Here is a 22,447-nt window from a genome sequence, read left to right as displayed (position 1 = left end):
TTAGTTGTCTTAGGTGAGGGTTAAGTAGTTTACTAGAGATTTTTCTTGTTTTCTTGAGGTAAAGCAATACTTTATGTTTATATGACAGTTATCAATTTACAAAGATCTTTTGCATTATCTCATTTGACCCTCACACCAAAGTCATGATGTAAAAAAGAATCAGCATCCCTATTTTACAGATAAGTGCAAGTGACTTAGTCAGGATGACCAACTGTCCCAGCGTACCCAGGATTAAGAGGTTTCCTGGCGTGCAGGACTTCCAGCACTGAAACCAGGACATGCGTACCAGCTCAGTCATGTCTGACTCTGCAACCCGATGAACTGTAGCTTGCCAGGTTACTCTATCCATGGGATTCTCCAGGCAAGAAAACTGGAGTGGGTTGCCATTTCCTTCTCCAGGGGATCTTCCCAACCCAGGGGTTGAACCCATGTCTCCTCAGAGGCAGGCAGATTTTTTACCACTGCACCACCTGGGAAGCCCAAAACAGAACAGTCCTGGAAAAACTGGATGGTTAGCCAGGCTAGGTCACATAGCTAGTAAGAGACTGCGCTGTCAGTAGGATTTGAAACCAAGGCACCTAACCTAGTACCATAATATGCTTAGTTGCTGTTGTGTCTGACTCTGCAATGCCAGGCTCCTCTGTCCATGGGGACTCTCTAGGCAAGAATACTGGAGTGGGTTGCCATGCCCTCCTCCAGGGGATCTTCCTGACCCAGAGATCAAATCCGGGTGTCCCGCACTGCAGCAGACTCTACCGTCTAAGCCACCAGGGAAGCCCTAGTACTGTAATGCTGCTGCTGCTAAGTCACTTCAGTCATGCCCAACTCTGTGTGACCCCATAGACAGCAGCCCACCAAGCTCTTCTGTCCATGGGATTCTCTAGGCAGGAATACTGGAGTGGGTTGCATTTCCTTCTCCTTAGTACTGTAATAGTTGCTCTCAGTAGGTGAATGAATGACTCCTACCTGGTCTGCTCTCTACTGCATCACACGCCTCTCATAAACAACAACCCCTTCAGTCAAATATAAAGGTCTTATTTGCCTTCTTCTTTCCCCCTGAAATGGCAGTGAGAGGAAAGGGCAGAGGAAACACTGTTTTGCATGAGAAAAGCATCCTTGCATTAACTCCCATGTAGGAATAAACACCAAGAGCAATAATGTCAAGAAAGGGATTAATTAAGCAGAGTCTGTGATTATCTTAATAAGAACTTGAAATCAAAAGTGGTTATGAATTGGTCACTAACCCAACCAATATGCATACTCTGCCCCAGAATAATCAAAGCTGATGAATATATGAATATTCAGTACATGTAAATTTGAAATCCTAGAATCAGCTAACAACACAAGGTTGTAAGAGATATGAAGTGGTCAGTATATCCCTTTAAAGTCATGCCTAGCGTTATGGAAACCATCTTAGAAAAGATTACAATCTGTGCTCTTTTTAATGATCTCTAATGAAAGTCCAAGAGCTTCTTCACATAATGATTTTAACACCTACCCATGATAGAGGGACGAGAGAAAAAGAGATTTGTAGAATGCCACTACCTAGCTCACTACGGAGAATCTGTCCCTTTTTCTTCACCCACCAAGTAACTCTTCACCCCTCAATAACACAGGGGAAAAAAAAAAAAAAACAGCCAGGAGAGTCTGTGGTCCCATACTGTTTCTGGTGATGACACTTATCTGAAAAGGGGCAAGGGTTTCTATTTTGTTGTTGTTGTTGTTTTTCAACAACATCGGCATTAAAGGTATCAAACTGTGGCCCCTCCAGGGCCAAGGCTAACTTGGGACTTTGTGCAAATCACAAAAACTCAGCTATTCCAAAAGGGTCCTTTAGGAAAGATGTCCCATCCTCAGAGCTGTCACAGTCCCCCCTCTGTGGCACACAGCTTGACCTCTTGACCAGCTGAAAGAGGGCTGAATGTCGGCCCCACCTTCTTATCCTCTGCCAGACTCTCAGACAGAGCACAATCTCCAGTCACTGCAACCCCGCTCCCCAACTCCCTGCCCAAGCCTCTGCCAGCTCAAGCTCTCCTCTGTCACCCTGAATGCAATTATCCTCCAAGATTATGCCTAACCTTTTGTCTGACATATTTCCTTTCTTAGCTTATATCACTTTCTGGGATAATGAATTCTCAAGACTCAACCCCACTGTGGCTTCCCTGTGGCTCAGATGGTAAAGAAGCTGTCTGCAGTGCAGGAGACTCTGGTTCAGTCCCTGGGTTGGGAGGATCCCCTGGAGAAGGGAATGGCTACCCACTCCAGTATTCTTGCCTGGAGAATCCCACAGACAGAGGAGCCTGGCAAAGAGTCAGACACGACTGAGTGACTGAGCACACTTTGAGTGGGCACCTGCTGCACTTTGGGAACACCAGGTGGCTGACAGGGTAGCTGGTCCAGAGGATCCTATTTTTTATTCAGGCTTCCCAGGTGGCACTGGTGATAACGAACCTGCTTGCCAATGCAGGAGATGTAAAGGACACAAGTTTGATCCCTGAGTGGGACAATCCCCTGGAGAAGGAAATGGCAACGCATTCCAGTATTCTTCTCTGGGAAATCCCATGGACAGAGAAGCCTGGCGGGCTACAGTCCATAGGGTGGCAAAGAGTCAGACATGACTGAATTGACTTAGCACGATCTCTATATGCATCAAGAAATTTCTGAATATCCATCATTCATTCAACAAGCAATTTACAAGATGCCTATAGATGGTGAGTGCGTCAGTCACTGTACTGCAGGCTGAAGTTAATAATGGAACAGTTACCAGAGGAGTACTTGAGCTCATTAGCAGAACAGGGAATTTTTAAAAGTCATTCCTGGAAGAGAGAATAGCATCACACACTGAAGAAAACAAATGCTCAGATAACTACAAGTTAGTTCAGAAGGGCTGGAGACAGGAAGTTATTTAGGAGTTGGCAAACATGAGCCTGGATAATTCGGTACTTTTCCAGGAAGTTTTCTCCATCTTATCCCTAGAGAAGCAATAGCTTCGGTTCTCTCACTTTGAATAAACATAAAGCAACCAAGGCTTCCTACTCTTTCTCTTTTATTTTCCAATTTCCAATGCTTTCCACCGATGGAGATATTTTAACCCCTCCTGGCATGTTCTTTTTCACCCGTCTTCTGTACTTACCCTACCTATGTATCCACATCAGTGTTTGCTGCTGATAACCACTGGGAAGGGTGGAGTAGTCAGGGTTTCCTGTTGGCCCAGGAAGAAGAGAAAACAAGAGGTAATTGCTCTGCACTATGATTAAGCCACTATGAGTTTCCTTAGAAGTCTGGTTAACTTATCTCAGCAAAACATCAGATACCTGTCTCTGCTAAGCACAGCCTCTTCACTGAGGGAACAGAATCCTTTACATTCCCAAAGATGCTTTCCAGTGGCAGACCTGGAGCCACACAAGGGACTGGCTACATTCAGCCAATATGAAGAGCAGCACACACAGGGAAAGGACTGGGGGAAAGGCTGATGAGACATGCCAGGGAGGAGCGGGGAAGAGGCTCTATGGGAAATATCACTGGCTTTGAGCATGACTGTGGGCCTAAAGCCATGTGCCTGGCCTCCCCGTGGGCTCAGCTAGAAGGTATCCCCACAGGCTGTCCCTCACTGCCAACCTGAGCTGGTTAAAACGGGGATAGAATCTGACTCAAGGGCTGTCAACCCAGGTTGGACAGTGACCTGTGACGCTACCCGAGAGTGATGACAGTGATGATGGCGACAATGACGGCTCTGACTCCTTGAGGGCTTACAGTGTGCTGGTAGATAGGTTATCTCATTTAATTCTCACAACAGCTCTCTAAGGTGGATGCTATTATTATCTCCCTTTTACAGATGAAGGTTCACAAGTCTCTTAAAATCAGAGGATTAAGTCAGATGCTTGTGTGTCTGATACTAGACTCAAGCTCTTGCTTACCTTTCAGTATTGTCATTCACTAATGTATTTATTTCTTCATCAAATGCATCTGAAAACCCATGGTTAACCAAGCACTGCACTGCGTGCAGATACATGGAGCCCCATGGAGCTTACACCCCACAGAGGAGGTAGATGAACAGCAAATACTCCACAAAAATAAGTACAGTTCGCATTAAATGCATTTTAAAAAGATAAATGCAATGTTATGGGAGAGACGCATAGAAGAGACCTCATACACTGATGGTCAGAGAAGGTCCCTCATTACACTGAGATCTGAAAAATGTGACAGAGCCAGCCACGAGGTGACCTGAGGAAGAGGCAAGGGAGCAGCATGACCAGAACAGACCTTTCAACGAAGAGACGAGCTCAGTGTGACTGAGTGTCTATGGAGAGTGGCAGGGACCAGATGGTTGCAGGGAGGGGAACTCCTTCCAGGACCTAAAAGTGGACTCTTGTCTAACACTCGGAAATGAATTGTCCAAGGAGACACATGTGCCGACAAAGCGATAGGTTTTATTGGGAAGGGATTCTGGGCGGAGAGCAGTAGGGTGAGGGGAACTGAGGAGGACTGCTCTGCCGAGTGGCTCGAAGTCTTGGGTTTTATGGTGACGGGATTAGTTTCCAGGTTGTCTTTGCCCAATCATTCTAACTCAGAGTCCTTCCCTTTGGAACACGCATTGCTCAGCCAAGATGGATGCCAGTGAGAAGAATTCTGGGAGGCGGTTGGACACATAGCGTCACCTTTTGACCTTTCCTGAACTCTTCTGGTTGGTGGTGGTTTATTAGTTCCATGTTCCTTACCAGGACCTCTGGTCATAAAACAACTCATGCAGATGGTTACTATGGTGCCTGGCCAGGGGCGGGGGGCGGGGGGGTGGGGTTTCAGTCAGTGCGCCTCCCCTAACAAGATGAAGAAGCTTTGTAAATCCCATCAGAAGAGTTAGAATTGTCTTCTAAATGCCATGGAAAGCTATTGGAGGTTGTTGAGAAGTAGAGCTAAGTAGATTTGCTTTTAATTTAAAAATAGAGAACGCATAGAGTGGTAATTAGAAGTATAGACTCTGACGCTCAGTCGTGTCCGACTCTTTGCGACCCCATGGATTGTAGCCTACCAGGCTCCTCTCTCCATGGGATTCTCCAGGCAAGAGTACTGGGGTGGGTTGCCATTTCCTTCTCCAGGGGATCTTCCCAACCCAGGGATCAAACACTGGTCTCCCACATTCCAGGCAGACGCTTTAACCTCTGAGCCACCAGGGAAGCCCTGAAACCAAGATGGCTGTGTTCAAATCCTGACCGATAGTTTACTAGCTATGTGACTGTGGGCAAACTTACCATGCCTCAGCTTCTTTATTTCTAAAATGCAGAAACTGGGAATTCCCTACTGGCTAAGACTCAACACTCTTAATACAAGGGGCCCAGGTTCAATCTCTGGTCAGGGAACTAGAACCCATATGCAGAAACTAAGAGTTCACATGGTGCAACTAAAGAACCCATGTGCAATGAACACTGAAGATCCCACATGCTACAAATGAGACCTGGTGTAGCCAAACAAATAAATAAATGTGTTGGTTTTTTTTTTTAAATAAAATCAAAATCAAAATTTAATAAAAGCAGAAATTAACACTACCATGGGGCATCCCTGGTGGCTCAGGTGGTAAAGAATCTGCCTGCAGCGTAGGAGACCTTGGTTCGATCTCTGGGGTGGGAAGATCCTCTGGAGAAGTAAATGGTAACCCGCTCCAATAGTCTAACCTGGAGAATTCCACAGACAGAGGAGCCTGACAGTCTCCCATCCATGGGGTCGCAAAGACTTTGACACAACTGAGCAACTAACACACACAACAGTACCTGCCTCAGAGTGTTATTAAAAGGATTAAGTGAGTTATTGTTTGGAAAGCACTTAAAATGGTACTGGTACGAGCTGTGGCTCCATAGGAGCAGGAGGGCCTAGAGGAGCTATCCCACTTTGAAGGTCAGGAAGGGCGGCAGTAAGGAGATACCTCTCATCCAAGGTAAGGAGCAGCAGCTGTGCTTTGCTGGAGCAGCCGTGAAGAGATACTCCACACCCAAGGTAAGAGAAACCCAAGTAAGATGGTAGGTGTTGCAAGAGGGCATCAGAGGGCAGACACACTGAAATCATACTCAGAAAACTAGTCAATCTAATCACACTAGGACCACAGCCTTGTCTAACTCAATGAAACCAAGCCATGTCCATGGGGCAACCCAAGACGGGTGGGTCATGGTGGAGAGGTCTGACAGAATGTGGTCCACTGGAGAAGGGAATGGCAAACCACTTCATTATTCTTGCTTGAGAACCCCATGAATAGTAGGAAAAGGCAAAATGATAGGATACTGAAAGAGGAACTCCCCAGGTCAGTAAGTGCCCAATATGCTACTGGAGATCAGTGGAGAAATAACTCCAGAGAGAATGAAGGGATGGAGCCAAAGCAAAAACAATACCCAGCTGTGGATGTGACTGGTGAGAGAAGCAAGGTCAGATGCTATAAAGAGCAATATTGCATAGGAACCTAGAATGTCAGGTCCATGAATCAAGCCAAATTGGAAGTGGTCAAACAAGAGATGGCAAGAGTGAACGTCGACATTCTAGGAATCAGTGAACTAAAATGGGCTGGAATGGGTGAATTTAACTCAGATGACCATTATATCTACCACTGTGGGCAGGAATCCCTCAGAAGAAATGGAGTAGCCATCATGGTCAACCAAAGAGTTCGAAATGCAGTACTTGGATGCAATCTCAAAAGCGACAGAATGATTTCTGTTCATTTCCAAGGCAAACCATTCAATGTCACAGTAATCCAAGTCTATGCCCCAACCAGTAATGCTGAAGAAGCTGAAGTTGAACGGTTTTATGAAGACCTACAAGACCTACTAGAACTAACACCCAAAAAAGATGTCCTTTTCATTATAGGGGACTGGAATGCAAAAGTAGGAAGTCAAGAAACACCTGGAGTAACAGACAAATTTGGCCTTGGAATGTGGAATGAAGCAGGGCAAAGACTAATAGAGTTTTGCCAAGAAAATGCACTGGTCAGAGCAAACACCCTCTTCCAAAGACACAAGAGAAGACTCTAAACATGGATATCACCAGATGGTCAACAGCGAAATCAGATTGATTATATTCTTTGCAGCCAAAGATGGAGAAGCACTATACAGTCAACAAAAACAAGGCCAGGAGCTGACTGTGGCTCAGATCATGGACTCCTTATTATCAAATTCAGACTTCAATTGAAGAAAGTAGGGAAAACCGCTAGACCATTCAGGTATGACCTAAATGAAATCCCTTATGATTACACAGTGGAAGTGAGAAATAGATTTAAGGGCCTAGATCTGATAGATAGAGTGCCTGATGAACTGTAGACTGAGGTTCATGACATTGTACAGGAGACAGGGATCAAGACCATCCCTATGGAAAAGAAATGTAAAAAAGCAAAATGGCTGTCTGGGGAGGCCTTACAAATAGCTGTGAAAAGAAGAGAGGTGAAAAGCAAAGGAGAAAAGGACAGATATACGCATCTGAATGCAGACTTCCAGAGAATAGTGAGAAGAGATAAGAAAGCCTTCTTCAGTGATCAATGCAAAGAAATAGAGGAAAACAACAGAATGGGAAAGACTAGAGATCTCTTCAAGAAAATTAGAGATAACAAGGGAACATTTCATGCAAAGATAAGCTCGATAAAGGACAGAAATTGTATGGACCTCACAGAAGCAGAAGATATTAGGAAGAGGTGGCAAGAATACACAGAAGAACTGTACAAAAAAGATGTTCATGACACAGATAATCATGATGGTGTGATCACTAATCTACAGCCAGACATCCTGGAACGTGAAGTCAAGTGGGCCTTAGAAAGCATCACTACGAACAAAGCTAGTGGAGGTGATGGAATTCCAGTTGAGCTGTTTTAAATCCTGAAAGATGATGTTGTGAAAGTGCTGCACTCAATATGCCAGCAAATTTGGAAAACTCAGCAGTGGCCACAGGACTGGAAAAGGTCAGTTTTCATTCCAATCCCAAAGAAAGGCAATGCCAAAGAATGCTCAAACTACCGCACAATTGCACTCATCTCACATGCTAGTAAAGTAATGTTCAAAATTCTCCAAGCCAGGCTTCAGCAATACATGAACTGTAAACTCCCTGATGTTCAAGCTGGTTTTAGAAAAGGCAGAGGAACCAGAAATCAAATAGCCAACAACCGCTGGATCATGGAAAAAGCAAGAGAGTTCCAGAAAAACATCTATTTCTGCTCCATTGACTAGGCCAAAGCCTTTGACAGTGTGGATCACAATAAACTGTGGAAAATTCTGAAAGAGATGAGAATACCAGACTACCTGACCTGCCTCTGAGAAATCTGTATGCAGGTCAGGAAGCAACAATTAGAACTGGACATGGAACAACAGACTGATTCCAAATAGGAAAAGGAGTACATCAAGGCTGTATATTGTCACCCTGCTTAGTTAAGTTATATGCAGAGTACATCATGAGAAACGCTGGACTGGAAGAAACACAAGCTGGAATCAAGATTGCTGGGAAAAATATCAATAACCTCAGATATGCAGATGACACCACCCTTATGGCAGAAAGTGAAGAGGAACTCAAAAGCTTCTTGATGAAAGTGAAAGAGGAGAGTGAAAAAGTTGGCTTAAAGCTCAACATTAAGAAAACGAAGATCATGGCATCTGGCCCCATCACTTCATGGGAAATAGATGGGGAAACAGTGGAAACAGTGCCAGACTTAATTTTGGGGGGCTCCAAAATCACTGCAGATGGTGACTGCAGCCATGAAATTAAAAGACGCTTACTCCTTGGAAGAAAAGTTATGACCAACCTAGAGAGTATATTCAAAAGCAGAGACATTACTTTGCCAACAAAGGTCCATCTAGTCAAGGCTATGGTTTTTCCTGTGGTCATGTATGGATGTGAGAGTTGGACTGTGAAGAAAGCTGAGCGCTGAAGAGTTGATGCTTTTAAACTGTGGTGTTGGAGAAGACTCTTGAGAGTCCCTTGGGCTACGAGGAGATCCAACCAGTCCATTCTGAAGGAGATCAGCCCTGGGATTTCTTTGGAAGGAATGATGCTAAAGCTGAAGCTCCAGTACTTTGGCCACCTCATGCGAAGAGTTGAGTCATTGGAAAAGACTCTGATGCTGGGAGGGATTGGGGGCAGGAGGAGAAGGGGATGACAGAGGATGAGATGGCTAAATGGCATCACTGACTCGGTGGACGTGAGTCTGAGTGAACTCCAGGAGTTAGTTTTGGACAGGGAGGCCTGGCGTGCTGCGTTTCATGGGGTGGCAAAGAGTCAGACACGACTGAGCAACTGAACTGAACTGACTGATACCCGAATGGTCTAGTGGTTTTTCCTACTTTCTTCAATTTAAGCCTGAATTTGGCAATAAGGAGTTCATGGTCTTTGCCACAGTCAGCTCCCAGTCTCTTCTCCATCTTTGGCTACAAAGAATATAATCAATAAGTCTGATTTCGGTATTGGCCATCTGGTGATGTCCATTTGTAGAGTATTCTCTTGTGTTGTGGGAAGGTGTTTGCTATGACCGGTGCATTCTCTTGGCAGAATTCTATTAGCCTTTGCCCTGCTTCATTTTGTACTCCAGGGCCAAATTTGCCTGTTACTCCAGGTGTTTCTTGACTTCCTACTTTTGCATTCCAGTCCCCTATAATGAAAAGGACATCTTTTTTGGGTGTTAGTTCTAGAAAGTCTTGTAGGTCTTCATAGAACCATTCAACTTCAACTTCTTCAGTATTACTGGCTGGGGCATTGATTTGGATTACTGTGATATTGAATAATTTGCCTTGGAATTGAACAGAGATCATTCTGTTGTTTTTGAGATTGTATCCAAGTACTATATTTTGGAGTGTTTTGTTGACTATGAGGGCTACTCCATGTCTTCAAAGGGATTCTTGCCCACAGTAGTAGATATAATGGTCATCTGAGTTAAATTCACCCATTCCAGTCCATTTTAGTTCACTGATTCTTAAAATGTCCATGTTCACTCTTGCATCTCCTGTTTGACCACTTCCAATTTACCTTGATTCATGGACCTAACATCCCAGGTTCCTATGCAATATTGCTTTTATAGCATCAGGCTTTACTTCCATCACCAGTCACATCCACAACTGGGTTGTTTTTGCTTTGGTTCCATCTCTTCTCTCTTTCTGGAGTTATTTCTCCAGTGATCTCCAGTAGCATCCTAGGCACCTACCAACCTTGGAATTTCATCTTTCTGTGTCTTATCTTTTTACCTTTTCATACTGTTCATGGACCTAACAGAAGCAGAAGATATTAAGAAGAGGTGGCAAGAATACACAGAAGAACTGTACAAAAAAGATGTTCATGACACAGATAATCATGATGATGTGATCACTAATCTAGAGCCAGACATCTTGGAATGTGAAGTCAAGTGGGCCCTAGAAAGCATCACTACGAACAAAGCTAGTGGAGGTGATGGAATTCCAGTTGAGCTATTTCAAATCCTGAAAGATGATGCTGTGAAAGTGCTGCACTCAATATGCCAGCAAATTTGGAAAACTCAGCAGTGGCCACAGGACTGGAAAAGGTCAGTTTTCATTCCAATGCTCAAACTACCACACAATTGCACTCATCTCACATGCTAATAAAGTAATGCTCAAAATTCTCCAAGCCAGGCTTCAGCAATATGTGAACCATGAACTCCCTGATATTCAAGCTGGTTTTAGAAAAGGCAGAGGAACCAGAGATCAAATAGCCAACAACCACTGGATCATGGAAAAAGTAAGAGAATTCCAGAAAAATATCCATTTCTGTTTTATTGACTATGCCAAAACCTTTGACAGTGTGGATCACAATAAACTGTGGAAAATTCTGAAAGAGATGGGAATACCAGGCCACCTAACCTGCCTCTTGAGAAATCTGTATGCAGGTCAGGAAGCAACAGTCGGAACTGAACATGGAACAACAGACTGGTTCCAAATAGGAAAAGGAGTACGTCAAGGCAGTATATTGTCACCCTGCTTATTTAACTTATATGCAGGAGATCCAACCAGTCCATTCTGAAGGAGATCAACCCTGGGATTTCTTTGGAAGGAATGATGCTAAAGCTGAAACTCCAGTACTTTGGCCACCTCATAGGAAGAGTTGACTCATTGGAAAAGACCCTGATGCTGGGAGGGAATGGGGGCAGGAGGAGAAGGGGACGACAGAGGATGAGATGGCTGGATGGCATCAGGGACTCGATGGACGTGAGTCTGAGTGAACTCCAGGAGTTAGTGATGGACAGGGATGCCTGGCGTGCTGTGATTCATGGGGTCACAAAGAGTCAGACACGACTGAACAACTGAACTGAACTGAACATGGGGTTCTCAAGGCAAGAATACTGAAGTGGTTTGCCTTCCCTTCCCCAGTGGACCACGTTTTGTCAGAACACTCCACCATGACCCATCTGTCTTGGGTGGCCCTACACGGCATGGCTCATAGTTTCATTGAGTTAGACAAGGCTGTGATCCATGTGATCAGATTGATTAGTTTCCTGTGATTGTGGTTTTCAGTCTGTCTGTCCTCTGACGGAGAATGGTAAGAGGCTTATGGAAGCTTCCTGATGGGATAGACTGACTGAGGGGAAAACTGGGCCTTGTTCTGATGGGCGGGGCCCATTAAAGCTTTAATCCAATTTTCTGTTGATGGATGGGGTTGTGTTCCCTCCCTGTTTTTTCAGCTTCCCTGATGGCTTAGAGGTTAAAGCATCTGCCTCCAATGCAGGAGACCCGTGTTTGATCCCTGGGCCAGGGAAGATCCCCTGGAGAAGGAAATGGCAATCCACTCCAGTATTCTTGCCTGGAGAATCCCATGGACAGAGAAGCCTAGTAAGTTACAGTCCATGGGGTCCATGACAGGCCTCCCTGTCCATCACCAACTCCCGAAGTTTAGTCAAACTCATGTCCATTGAGTCAGTGATGCCATCCAACCGTCTCATTGTCTGTCATCCCCTTCTCCCAACCTTCAATCTTTGCCAGCATCAGGGTCTTTTCAAATTAGTCAACTCTTCTCATCAGTGGGCCAAAGTATTGGAGCTTCAGCTTCAACATCAGTCCTTCCAATGAACACTCAGGACTGATCTCCTTTAGGATGGACTGGTTGGACCTCCTTGCAGTCCAAGGGACTCTCAAGAGTCTTCTCCAACACCACAGTTCAAAAGCATCAATTCTTCGGCACTCAGCTTTCTTCACAGTCCAACTCTCACATCCATACATGACTGACTACTGGAAAAACCATAGCCTTGACTAAATGGACCTTTGTTGGCAAAGTAATGTCTTTGCTTTTTATTTATTTAATTATTTTTTAAAAAAAATTTTTTAATTTTGTCTCAGCTGGTCATAACTTTCCTGCCAAGGAGTAAGTGTCTTTCAATTTCGTGGCTACAGTCACCATCTGCAGTGATTTTGAGGTGAGGTGAAGTCGTTCAGTCATGTCCGACTCTTTGCGACCCCGTGGACCAAAACCTACTAGGCTTCTCTGTCCATGGGATTCCCCAGGCAAGAATACTGGAGTGGATTGCCATTTCCTTCTCCAGGGGATCTTCCTGACCCAGGGATCAAACCCGGGTCTCCTGCATTGGAGGCAGATGCTTTAACCTCTAAGCCACCAGGGAAGCTGTGATTTTGGAGCCCTCAAAAATAAAAAATCAATTCTTCAGCCCTGTTATTTACCTGAGGCCAGACTATGATGGAGGTAATGAAGATAATGACAACCTCTTCCAAAAGGTCCCACTGCTACACTCAGTGCCCCCAACCCTGCAGCAGGCCACGGCCAACTGATGCCTCCGCTAGAGACTCCTGGGCACTCAGGAGCAGGTCTGGGTCAGTCTCTTGTGGGGTTACTGCTCTTTTCTCTTGTGTCCTGGTGCACACAAGGTTCCATTTGTGCTCACCAAGCGTTTGTTTCCCAGTCCTGTGTAAGTTCTGGCGGCTCTATGGTGGGGTTGATGGCGACCTCCGCCAAGGGGGCTTATGCCATACCCAGGTCTGCTACACCCAGAGCCCATGCCCCTTCGGCAGTCCACTGCTAACCCATACCTCCAGAGAAGACAGAATAGAGTCTACACTCCTTTAATCTCAGGTGGTCAGTCTCCTAATCTTTATGAGCATCTCTGGTTTCTTTAATCTTGCTTCAGGTGTTTTCTTGGCTGCTCCTCCCTTGATTAGCATCTGTTCCTGTTTGTCCTTCAGATCTCATGGAAGGTCATGGAGGCTGGAGTCTTGCCCACAAGGAATGGGGGACTAAAAAGACACCAGTGACTGGGAGCCCCATAGAGCCCCACTCAGTTTCAACAACCCAGCGGGTTTGTTATTGTAACTCTATAATAAGTCTTGAAATCAGGTAATGTATTTGTTCTCTCTCTGTGTCAAGTTTCTCTTGGTTATTCAATATGCGTTTCCACATGAATATTCAAGACAAAAAAATCTTTTCAGATTTTGACTGGAATTGCATTATATCCATTAATCAAACTGTATTTTGAAGTAGTTTGTCTTATTTCTGCTTTAATTTGACAGAACTCGTCCTTGAAACTAGCTAGGCTACTTCTTTTTTCATGCAATGTGGATTACTTGATGTATCTCTAGCAACTTTTTCCATTGGGAAGAATTTTCTTCTTCACTATCTTTCAAGGGCAACTCCAATTGTAGCTATAATGCTGCTGCTGCTAAGTCGCTTCAGTCGTGTCTGACTCTGTGTGACCCCATAGACGGCAGCCCACTAGGCTCCTCTGTCCCTGGGATTCTCCAGGCAAGAACACTGGAGTGGGTTGCCATGTCCCTCTCCAATGCATGAAAGTGAAAAGTGAAAATGAAGTCTTTCAGTTGTGCCTGACTCTTAGTGACCCCATGGACTGCAGCCTACCAGGCTCCTCCGTCCATGGGATTTTCCAGGCAAGAGTACTGGAGTAGGGTGCCACTGCCTTCTCCGAGCTATAATGCAACCGCTGTTTATTTTTAGCTTGCACACGTAACCAAGACCAACTATTGACAAAGGAAGCTCAGGCTTTTTCATCCTCCCTCAGCTGACGGGAGAGCCCTAATAAGGTTATGCTTGTGAGCTGAAGCAGGAACACCTATGCACTCTACAGAGTGACAATGCTGTGTGCTCATGCCCTCTGGTCACATTCTGGCTTGATCACAGATGAACCATTTTGACAGACTGCTGCTGGTCTGGCCCCAGTTTATGATTTCATGAGTCCCATGACTGACATTTCCAGTGTAGTTAGGTGTCAACCATTTGGCCCAATGACAAAGTTACTGGAACCATAACTTTGACCTATTGAAGTGCTCTTTCCTGCTCTGGGCCCTATTCAAAGCTAGGGGTATTCCTAGGTGTATAACACACTGCCCTCAAAACCCAAAGATACCTACTGTGCCCCCAGAACCTAAAGAAGGCACTATATCTCCTCCTTTGTTGTAGAAGGTACAAGATGTGTCTTCTACTTTGGAGGGGATAGTCCAGCACACTTCTGATCACTGGAGCCATGAAAATGTCACTGAAGCATCAGGTCCTTAAAACACTTTTTAAAGTATTTTAAACTGTAGACCTTGAAGTTATTGGTATTATATATATATGTATATACACATATATTCATTTGTACACTGATGTACAGGAGAAGGCAATGGCACCCCACTCCAGTACTCTTGCCTGGAAAAATCCCATGGACAGAGGAGCCTGGTGGGCTGCAGTCCATAGGGTCACTAAGAGTTGGGCACAACTGAGCGACTTCACTTTCACTTTTCACTTTCATGCATTGCAGAGGGAAATGGCAACCCACTCCAGTGTTCTTGCCTGGAGAATCCCAGGGACGGGGGAGCCTGGTGGGCTGCCGTCTATGGGGTCGCACAGAGTCGGACACGACTAAAGCGACTTAGCAGCAGCAGCAGCAACACCTATGTACACACACATATATATATATACATATACACTATACATATACATTTATTCACTTTTGGCTGTGCTGGGTCTTCATTGCTGTGTGTGGACTTTCCCTAGTCGCAGGGAGGAGGGCTCCTCTTTGCTGTGGTGCAAGGCTCCTCATCGTGGTGGCCTCTCTTGTTGCAGAGCACAGGCTCTAGGCACTAGACTGCAGTAGTTGCACCACATGGGATCATTAGCAGTGGTGCATGGCACTGCAGCAGGTAAGATCCTCCAGGCCAGGGGTCGAACCCATTTCCCCTAGATTGGCAGAACGGTTTGTAATCACTGTACCACCTGGGAAGTCCCTTGAATCTTCATAGTGCGTATTTATCTTCCATGTGTCTTATGAAGTCTTCTAGCATACTCTTTGGTCTTCCCAAAGACCAAAGTGGCTCAGAAGGTAAAGAATCTGCCTGCAACTTGGGAGACTTGGATTCAATCCCTGGGTTAGGAAGATCCACTGGGGAGGGCATGGTAATGCACCCTAGGATTCTTGCCTGGAGAAGCCTGGCGAGCTACAGTCCATGGGTTGCAAAGAGTCAGATACAACTGAGGGACTAAGCACAGTACAGCAGCACACACTTCAATCAGCATGATGTAATTGACAGAATGAAACCTTATCATTTTCAGTGGGATTTCCCAGTGCTCCAAGCATCTTCAGACTACAAAACTAGAGAAAGAAGAGAGTCAGCATAGTCCTGGATGAAAGCTGCAATTGAATATTATGTCACATAAGTAAAAACTGTTTGTGATCCTCTTTCTAACTGGAATTTTTAAAAGCATATTTCCTAAATCGATTTCCATATACCATTTATCTAAGGCCTTATTGACCTATTTTGTCTTCTTTATCTAGCAATAAAACCTCATCCAGCCTAGTAGCTGCAATCAGGGTACCCTTGTATGAGCTTGTGGTTTTCTGCAGTCATTCCCAGAAACACCCAGCTTTTGCAGGGCCTAGTGATTTAAATGAAGATGTGATAGTAAGTAGTGACCATCACCCCTGCATCCTTTAGGCCTTTACCAGTGGCATGAATCTCTGTCCTCCTTCCACTCCCAAGATGTGATTTTCCTTTGCTTGCTATTTTTGTTGGTGAGGTCTGGGGCAATTTCAGAGGTTTCCACTTGTCTTTCTTTACTGTGATATTTCTTTCTCCACAGGCCAATGACTCAATATGCCTTTAATTGCTGGTGTGTCAATCTACTTGGGGATTTCAGAAATGAATGGGTGGGTCTGGGGACCTAGTGGATCCCCTGTCGCTGGAATTTAGCCAGGAAATTGTTTGTTCCCCAGCTCTTATAAATCTCTACTCTAATGATGGGGCCACCAGGATAACACTCCCTGGGTCTCTGAGTATCATCACAGACTCTATTCCCTGCAATGGTGAGATACTGCATTTCCCTAGGGAGCTCCTGAATTAAGCTGATTCTTCGGTGCTATCCCAAGCTGGGGTAAGGGGGTCAAGCCAGTTTGTCCCCATGTTGATTAGTGACTGGATGCAAGCTGCCCTGAAGGGAACTTATAGAAGTACACGCAATCCTCTGTTCTTGAAGGAACATTTGGGTGGTACATCACAGTGTCTACCACAGAAATGCTCTTGGAAACCATGTTGGTAAGGGAGTAGGGGAAGTATGACTGGGCAGAAGGAGAAGTTGAACTGTGATAAGTTGTAACAGAGAGCTCTGCCAATTCTACAGGGAGCTCTGCAACTGGCGTGGCCCTTCGGAGTTGGCCTGAACTGATGGCCTTGGTACCCTTGCTTCAACCATCATTGGAGGCAGGCGTCCTGGGGAAAAGGGTATAATCTTGGGCTGAGGACAATACTCAAGGAGGTAATGAACTGCAAGCTGCCAGCCACTCAGCTAGGGAAATGAGTGCCTTAGTCCTGAAGGGAATATCTGGGTGGTGAACCACAGTCTCCATAATAAAAGTCATCAGCATGTAGATGATAATTTAGACCATGGATGGGCTCACTGGGGAGAAAAAGCAGAGAGTGAAATTAAAAGGAGTCAAGACCTAGGCCTAAGTCAAACTATTAAGAGCTAGCTAGAGAGCTGGTGAAAAAAATGGAGAAAGAGCAGCCAGTATGGTAGAAGAAAACCCAGCAGGTAGGGGTGGAAGGTGCAAAACAGGTGAAGGGGATTAAGAGGCACAAGCCTCCAGTTATGAAATAAGTAAGCCACGGGGATGCAATACACAGCATAAGGATATGGTGAATAATATTGTAATAATTTTGTATAAGTGGATACTTGACTTATCATGGTGATCATTTCATAATGTATGCAAATGTCAAATCACTATTTGGTACACTTGAAACTAACATAATATTGAACACCAACTACACTTCCATTTAAATAAATAAATAAATGACACAAAGAAAAAAAAAGAGGAAAAGAAAAAATGTTACTAAAACTAAGACGAATGGAGTGGTTCACCATGTGGAGTGATGCTGAGAGGCTGAACATATAAGACACAGCATGCTCATTGCCTCGTCAGCGTGGAGATCATTGTTAAGGTGTCGTCACTCAGTCGTGTCCGACTCTTTGTGACCCCATGGACTGTAGCCTACCAGGCTCCTCCGTCCATGGGATTTTCCAGGCAAGAGTACTGGAGTGGGGTGCCATTGCCTTCTCCAGGGGATCTTCCCAACCCGGGGATCCGACTTGGGTCTCCTGCACTGCAAGCAGATGCTTTACCCTCTAAGCCACCAGGGAAGCCCGGAGATCATTGTTAACTATGACCAAATCTCTTCTAGTGGCCAGTGGAGACAGAGGCCAGATTAGAGTGTCTGAAGGATAAAATGCAGCTCAAGCAGGAGAAACAGAATATTAGGCAAAACGTTTTTTGAGTTTTACTGGCAAAGGAAACAAAAATATGTGGGGGTAGTAGCTGGAAGGAGATAACAGTTCAAAGAGGATTTTTGTGTGTTTTTAATTTGTGCTTGCTTTTTCGTTTGATAGCTACTATAGGATGTTTCCATGTTGAGGGAAGAGATGGATGATATTAGAGAAAAGGTAAGAGAAGAAATAGAGTCAACGTCTAGTGGGCAGAGGCAGTGGGTCCCAGGGCAGAATTGGAGAGACTAGAGAGATTCTGCCAAGAACAGCAGTACCAGGAGAAAAGAAGATGGGGAAAGATATGAGCAGAAGTAATGATTTGATGGGGAGACAATAAAGACCTTCTGAAATGATGCCTTATATTCTCTGAATAAAATATAACTGCCTTCGGGGTAAATAATATGCTTGCACTTGCAGCTCTCTTCCTACCTTAAACCATCAATATAATGGCCCAAGGCTCTGCTTCTTATCACTACACAGGAAGAGAGAATAAGGTGTGGCTTACAAAGCTGGTAGCCCTGGGCGCATGTCACTTTGCTTTTTTGCCTTCTCTTTTTTCTTCCATTTAGAGTCATTTGTGCCAACTCTCAGATTGGTAAACAGAGGGTGGGGCTAAAGGTCGAAAGGTGACAGATCTCAATCTGAACTCATTGGCTTGATCAGCTGCGTTTCTTCATTTAATCAGGAAATCCTGGAGTGACCAAGTCAGCAAGAGCACTTGTGGGGTGACAAAGAAGGGAGGGAGGGGAAGGAGAAGAGGGAGGAGTCCCATAGCAAGGAAGGGAGGGGCTCCTCTCTCTTGTCTGGGCTCAAAATGGATCTTCCTTTCTTTAGTTCACACTTCAATCTCTGACAAATTTTTTCCTTTGAGATTCTGTTGGTTTTATCATCTCTTTCCTGACTAGAGGGGATTTCATTGCATTTACAGATAAGGTCTGTTGGTTTCCAGATATAGCCAAATTGGTCTACATTCTATCTTGTTACATTGTAAAGCATACAGATATTTGTGGTAAAACAAAGGATATAAAATATAACTATAAAATGTGTTTATAGACATGGGAAATAGTCCTAATACATTGTTTAGCAATAGATGCAGATTTTTTAAAATGTAGGTCAATAGATACATATGTATGGAAACATTTATGTATCTTTAAATGGCTAGCATATATTGAGTGATTATTACGATCTAGATATAAAGTTAGCTCTGAGTATTTAAAATGAAGGTGATGCTTTCATTTCAAAATTTTATCAGTAGTTATTAAGTTTTCTATATCCATTACTTTAGTAAATAAAAAAATAACTAGAAGTTCATTTTAGGGCCAGTATCAAGTCCCTGGTAAACCCTATTATTTACATACAAATTTTGTGGTTCCTCTTTTCTCTGCTTGCAAATTATACTTGTATCAGACATAAAGTTTAGGAGTTCTTTCTTTCTTCTGCATTAGTGCGACTTTGCTCTGCTCTTTTTAACATGTGTCATTGCTTTGGGGCTGAGTTTGGAATGTCCCATAGAAGCTGAATATCTCCTGGGTATATTACTAACAACCAATCTCAGAAGCAGAGCAACAGTGTGCGTGTATGTGTGTGTGTGTGTGTGTGCTCAGTCATGACAAACTCTTTGTGACTCCAGGAACTGTAGCCCACCAGGCCCCTCTATCCATGGAATTTTCCAGACAAGAATACTGGAATGGTGTTATGCCCAAGTCGTGAAATCTCCCAATGACCACCAGGGAGCCTATATCTGATGCAAAAGCAAGAGAGTTTTTATTACCAAGTTGGAGCTGGGGCTCCCGCCATTACCGTAGAAGTGGCTATAGGGAGGAGCCCCGGGTTTTGGATTACATTGCTTATATAGGGAGTGTTCAAAAAAGAAAAAAGAATTTCTAGGTAGGGGGACGTCTGATTGGTCACTTTCTTTCGCAGGGTTGTGTGTTGGTTTTTGATTGGTCCCTGTTACCTAGGTAGACCACAAGCTCCTGAAAGTTGAGTCAGGAGATTCTGGTCTGGGGTCCGATTGGCTCGTGGGTGGTAGGGTGAGGTCAGGGGATTTCCAAAGGCTCCTTTCCCGGAACCTTACAAAATGGAGTTTTTCTGTTAACAAAATGGAGTAGCTTAGATTCTTCAGTGGGTTGCCATTTCCTTCTCCAGGGGATCTTCCCAACCGAGGGACTGAACCCACATCTCTAGGATCTCCTGCCTTGGCAGGAGTCTTATTCCAATCAGAAAAAGTTATCCTGGCAACCAAATAACAGCAGAGGTTTTGGTTTTGGAAATTTTTTTTTAACCTCTGTTTTCTATAAATTTAGTTTCCTCTTATAGAGTTGGCCTGCCTCCTAAATGTTGAGAATCGCATGATTCAGTGAAGGCTGCTGACACTGACGGGCATATTGTTAAAATTGCTGGAAATCTTTGTTCTATTTTTCTCTTCAGAAGTTGAGATTTATCTGAATATTGGCATCCCACAGTTCCTATTGTTTCCCTGTTTTCCTTTGGAGATCACAACTGAAAGGGCTGGCAACACATCCCTGAAGGTGACATTTTAAAGAGAGGGAGTGTTTGTAATCCTTGCCAGAAAAGAAAGGCCCAGAGAACCACTAGAACCATGTTTCCTGATTTGTCCAGTAGGTTTTTGGACCACCCTCTTGGCTGATCTTCCTAATATGATGCTATTTTGCCATGGTTCCCAGGGAGTTATTTTCCTGAAATGATTATGCTTATTTGACTTATAGGAAAAGAAGTCTAAATTTTCTTTTGGGAAGTGACTCCTGGTCCCTTAAGTCCTTTGAATAAAACCCTAATTTGAACTGAAAAGGAAAAAAAAAAAAAAAGTACAAGAAAACACACAGAGAGGCTAAATTGTTTTTTATTTGCTCCCTGGTACCTCCTCTGTATCCCTGTTTGCTTCTGATTACTGATTTCCCGGTGATTGTCTGACTGATTACTCCTATTAGCCAACTAGTGTTCCTCCACTTCCATCCGAAAGTCCATTTTCTGGTTAAGAAGGGCAGGGCTGGACCTGGTAAAGGAGCCTAGTAAACCTTGGTCACAGCTAGAAACATGACTCAGAATGCAAGCCCTTTTCCAAGGGGATTGATGACTGCTTCTTTGTGAAGCTCGGCATATTCACTGCATTCTGCCTTGCCGCCGCGCCATCAGCTTGCAGCTCTCAAAGCAAGTAAAATGGAGCATTGGTGAGACCGCCAGAAGCAGATCCCCACTGAACACACCTCTTCTCTGCTCAGTTCTTCGTAGGGTATTGAAAGGATAATCTTCAAAAATTGTGACACTATACTATACACCCATAACTTATATAATGTTGTACATCAACTATACTTCAATTAAAAATAGAGTAAGGGACTTCCCTGGTGGTCCAATGGCTGAGACTCCAGGCTCCCATGTGGGGGGCACAGGTTCAGTCCCTGGTCAGGGAGTTAAAACCTGCATGCTGCAACTGAAAGACCCCACATGCAGCAGCCAAATAAATAAACAAATAAAGTTATTTTTTTAAAAAGGGAGAGAGAAAGTAAACAGTCTCAGCCAGATACACACGCCACTGCCTGTCACCTCAGGTTGTATATCATGGATGGCTCTAAATGTACGTGCAGTTTTGCAGGGACCCTGTTATTAAATGACATGGACACAAAACTCATGGATATAGACATTATGTGACTCACCAATATCCCTGTTTATACAAATAATTTCTTAAAATTTTCTTAACATTTCTTAAAATTTAACAGTGAAGAAACATTACACATTGAAGTTGGTCTTCACTAAAACCTCATGCCCATCAGTAACCAGTTATTCCTTCCAAGTGCCTCTGACATCACTAGGAGTGACTTTTCCTGAAAGGGCACAGCAGCTTGAGGACAAAGAATCATGTATCTCAAAATAATAGAGAAACTTGAGGAACTAGCCTTGACTTCTCCCAAGCTATAAAGGCTCTGCACCCCCAACCCTTTCCTCTGAAACAGGAACCTGGAGATCTTTCTTTGTTCTGAGACAGAGAGCTCATTAGGAATCTTCCTCGTTTCCCTTAAGAACAAGCCGATTAAGGAAATCAGAAGGGAAAAGGAATGGCAGCAGGAGAGGAAAGATATGAAATATGCTTCAGTTTTAGTGTACATACTCTTTTTGAAAGCTCTCCTTTCGTTTCCCTCCCTTCCCTAATGTTTAAGATGTCAAACACTTAACCACTCTGAGTCATCATTTTGATTTGATACTAAATTCTTCCAAGATTCAAGAGGATGCTAAGAAAGAATTCATAGCAAATAGCTATGCATTTTTAGATAGAACCCACCTTTCTTCTCATTCCCGAAGACACACACATACAGGTTTTTGTTTTGTTTTTTATTGAGCCATTCATTAGTTTTAGCAAAACCTCAGAGAATAAAAAAATATACTGGCACGGCTCCACACACCACCTCCAAATGCTATAACAGCACAATTATAATTGGTGAGTGAGTTGGCCATCCAAGAACAGAGGTTGAAAGCAAAGTTCAAAGGGCCCTTCTTGTGGTAGCCAGGATTTTAGAGATTAGGATTTCAGTGTATCTTATTTTCAATAGCTTAATGGGCAGAGTTTATGAGGAAAGATATAAGAAATGAAGCAAGAAAACATAAAGAAAAGGAAAAAACAAGAGTGGTAAAAAATGCTAAAAATGGGAAATTGAACATGATTTTAAAAATTAATAATAACCTTAACAGAAAAGGGAAAAGTAATTTGGCCTTCAAG

This window comes from Capra hircus, chromosome 3 (assembly GCF_001704415.2).
Source record: "Capra hircus breed San Clemente chromosome 3, ASM170441v1, whole genome shotgun sequence".
Classification (NCBI taxonomy): domain Eukaryota; kingdom Metazoa; phylum Chordata; class Mammalia; order Artiodactyla; family Bovidae; genus Capra; species Capra hircus.
Note: the sequence above shows the minus strand (reverse complement) of the source record.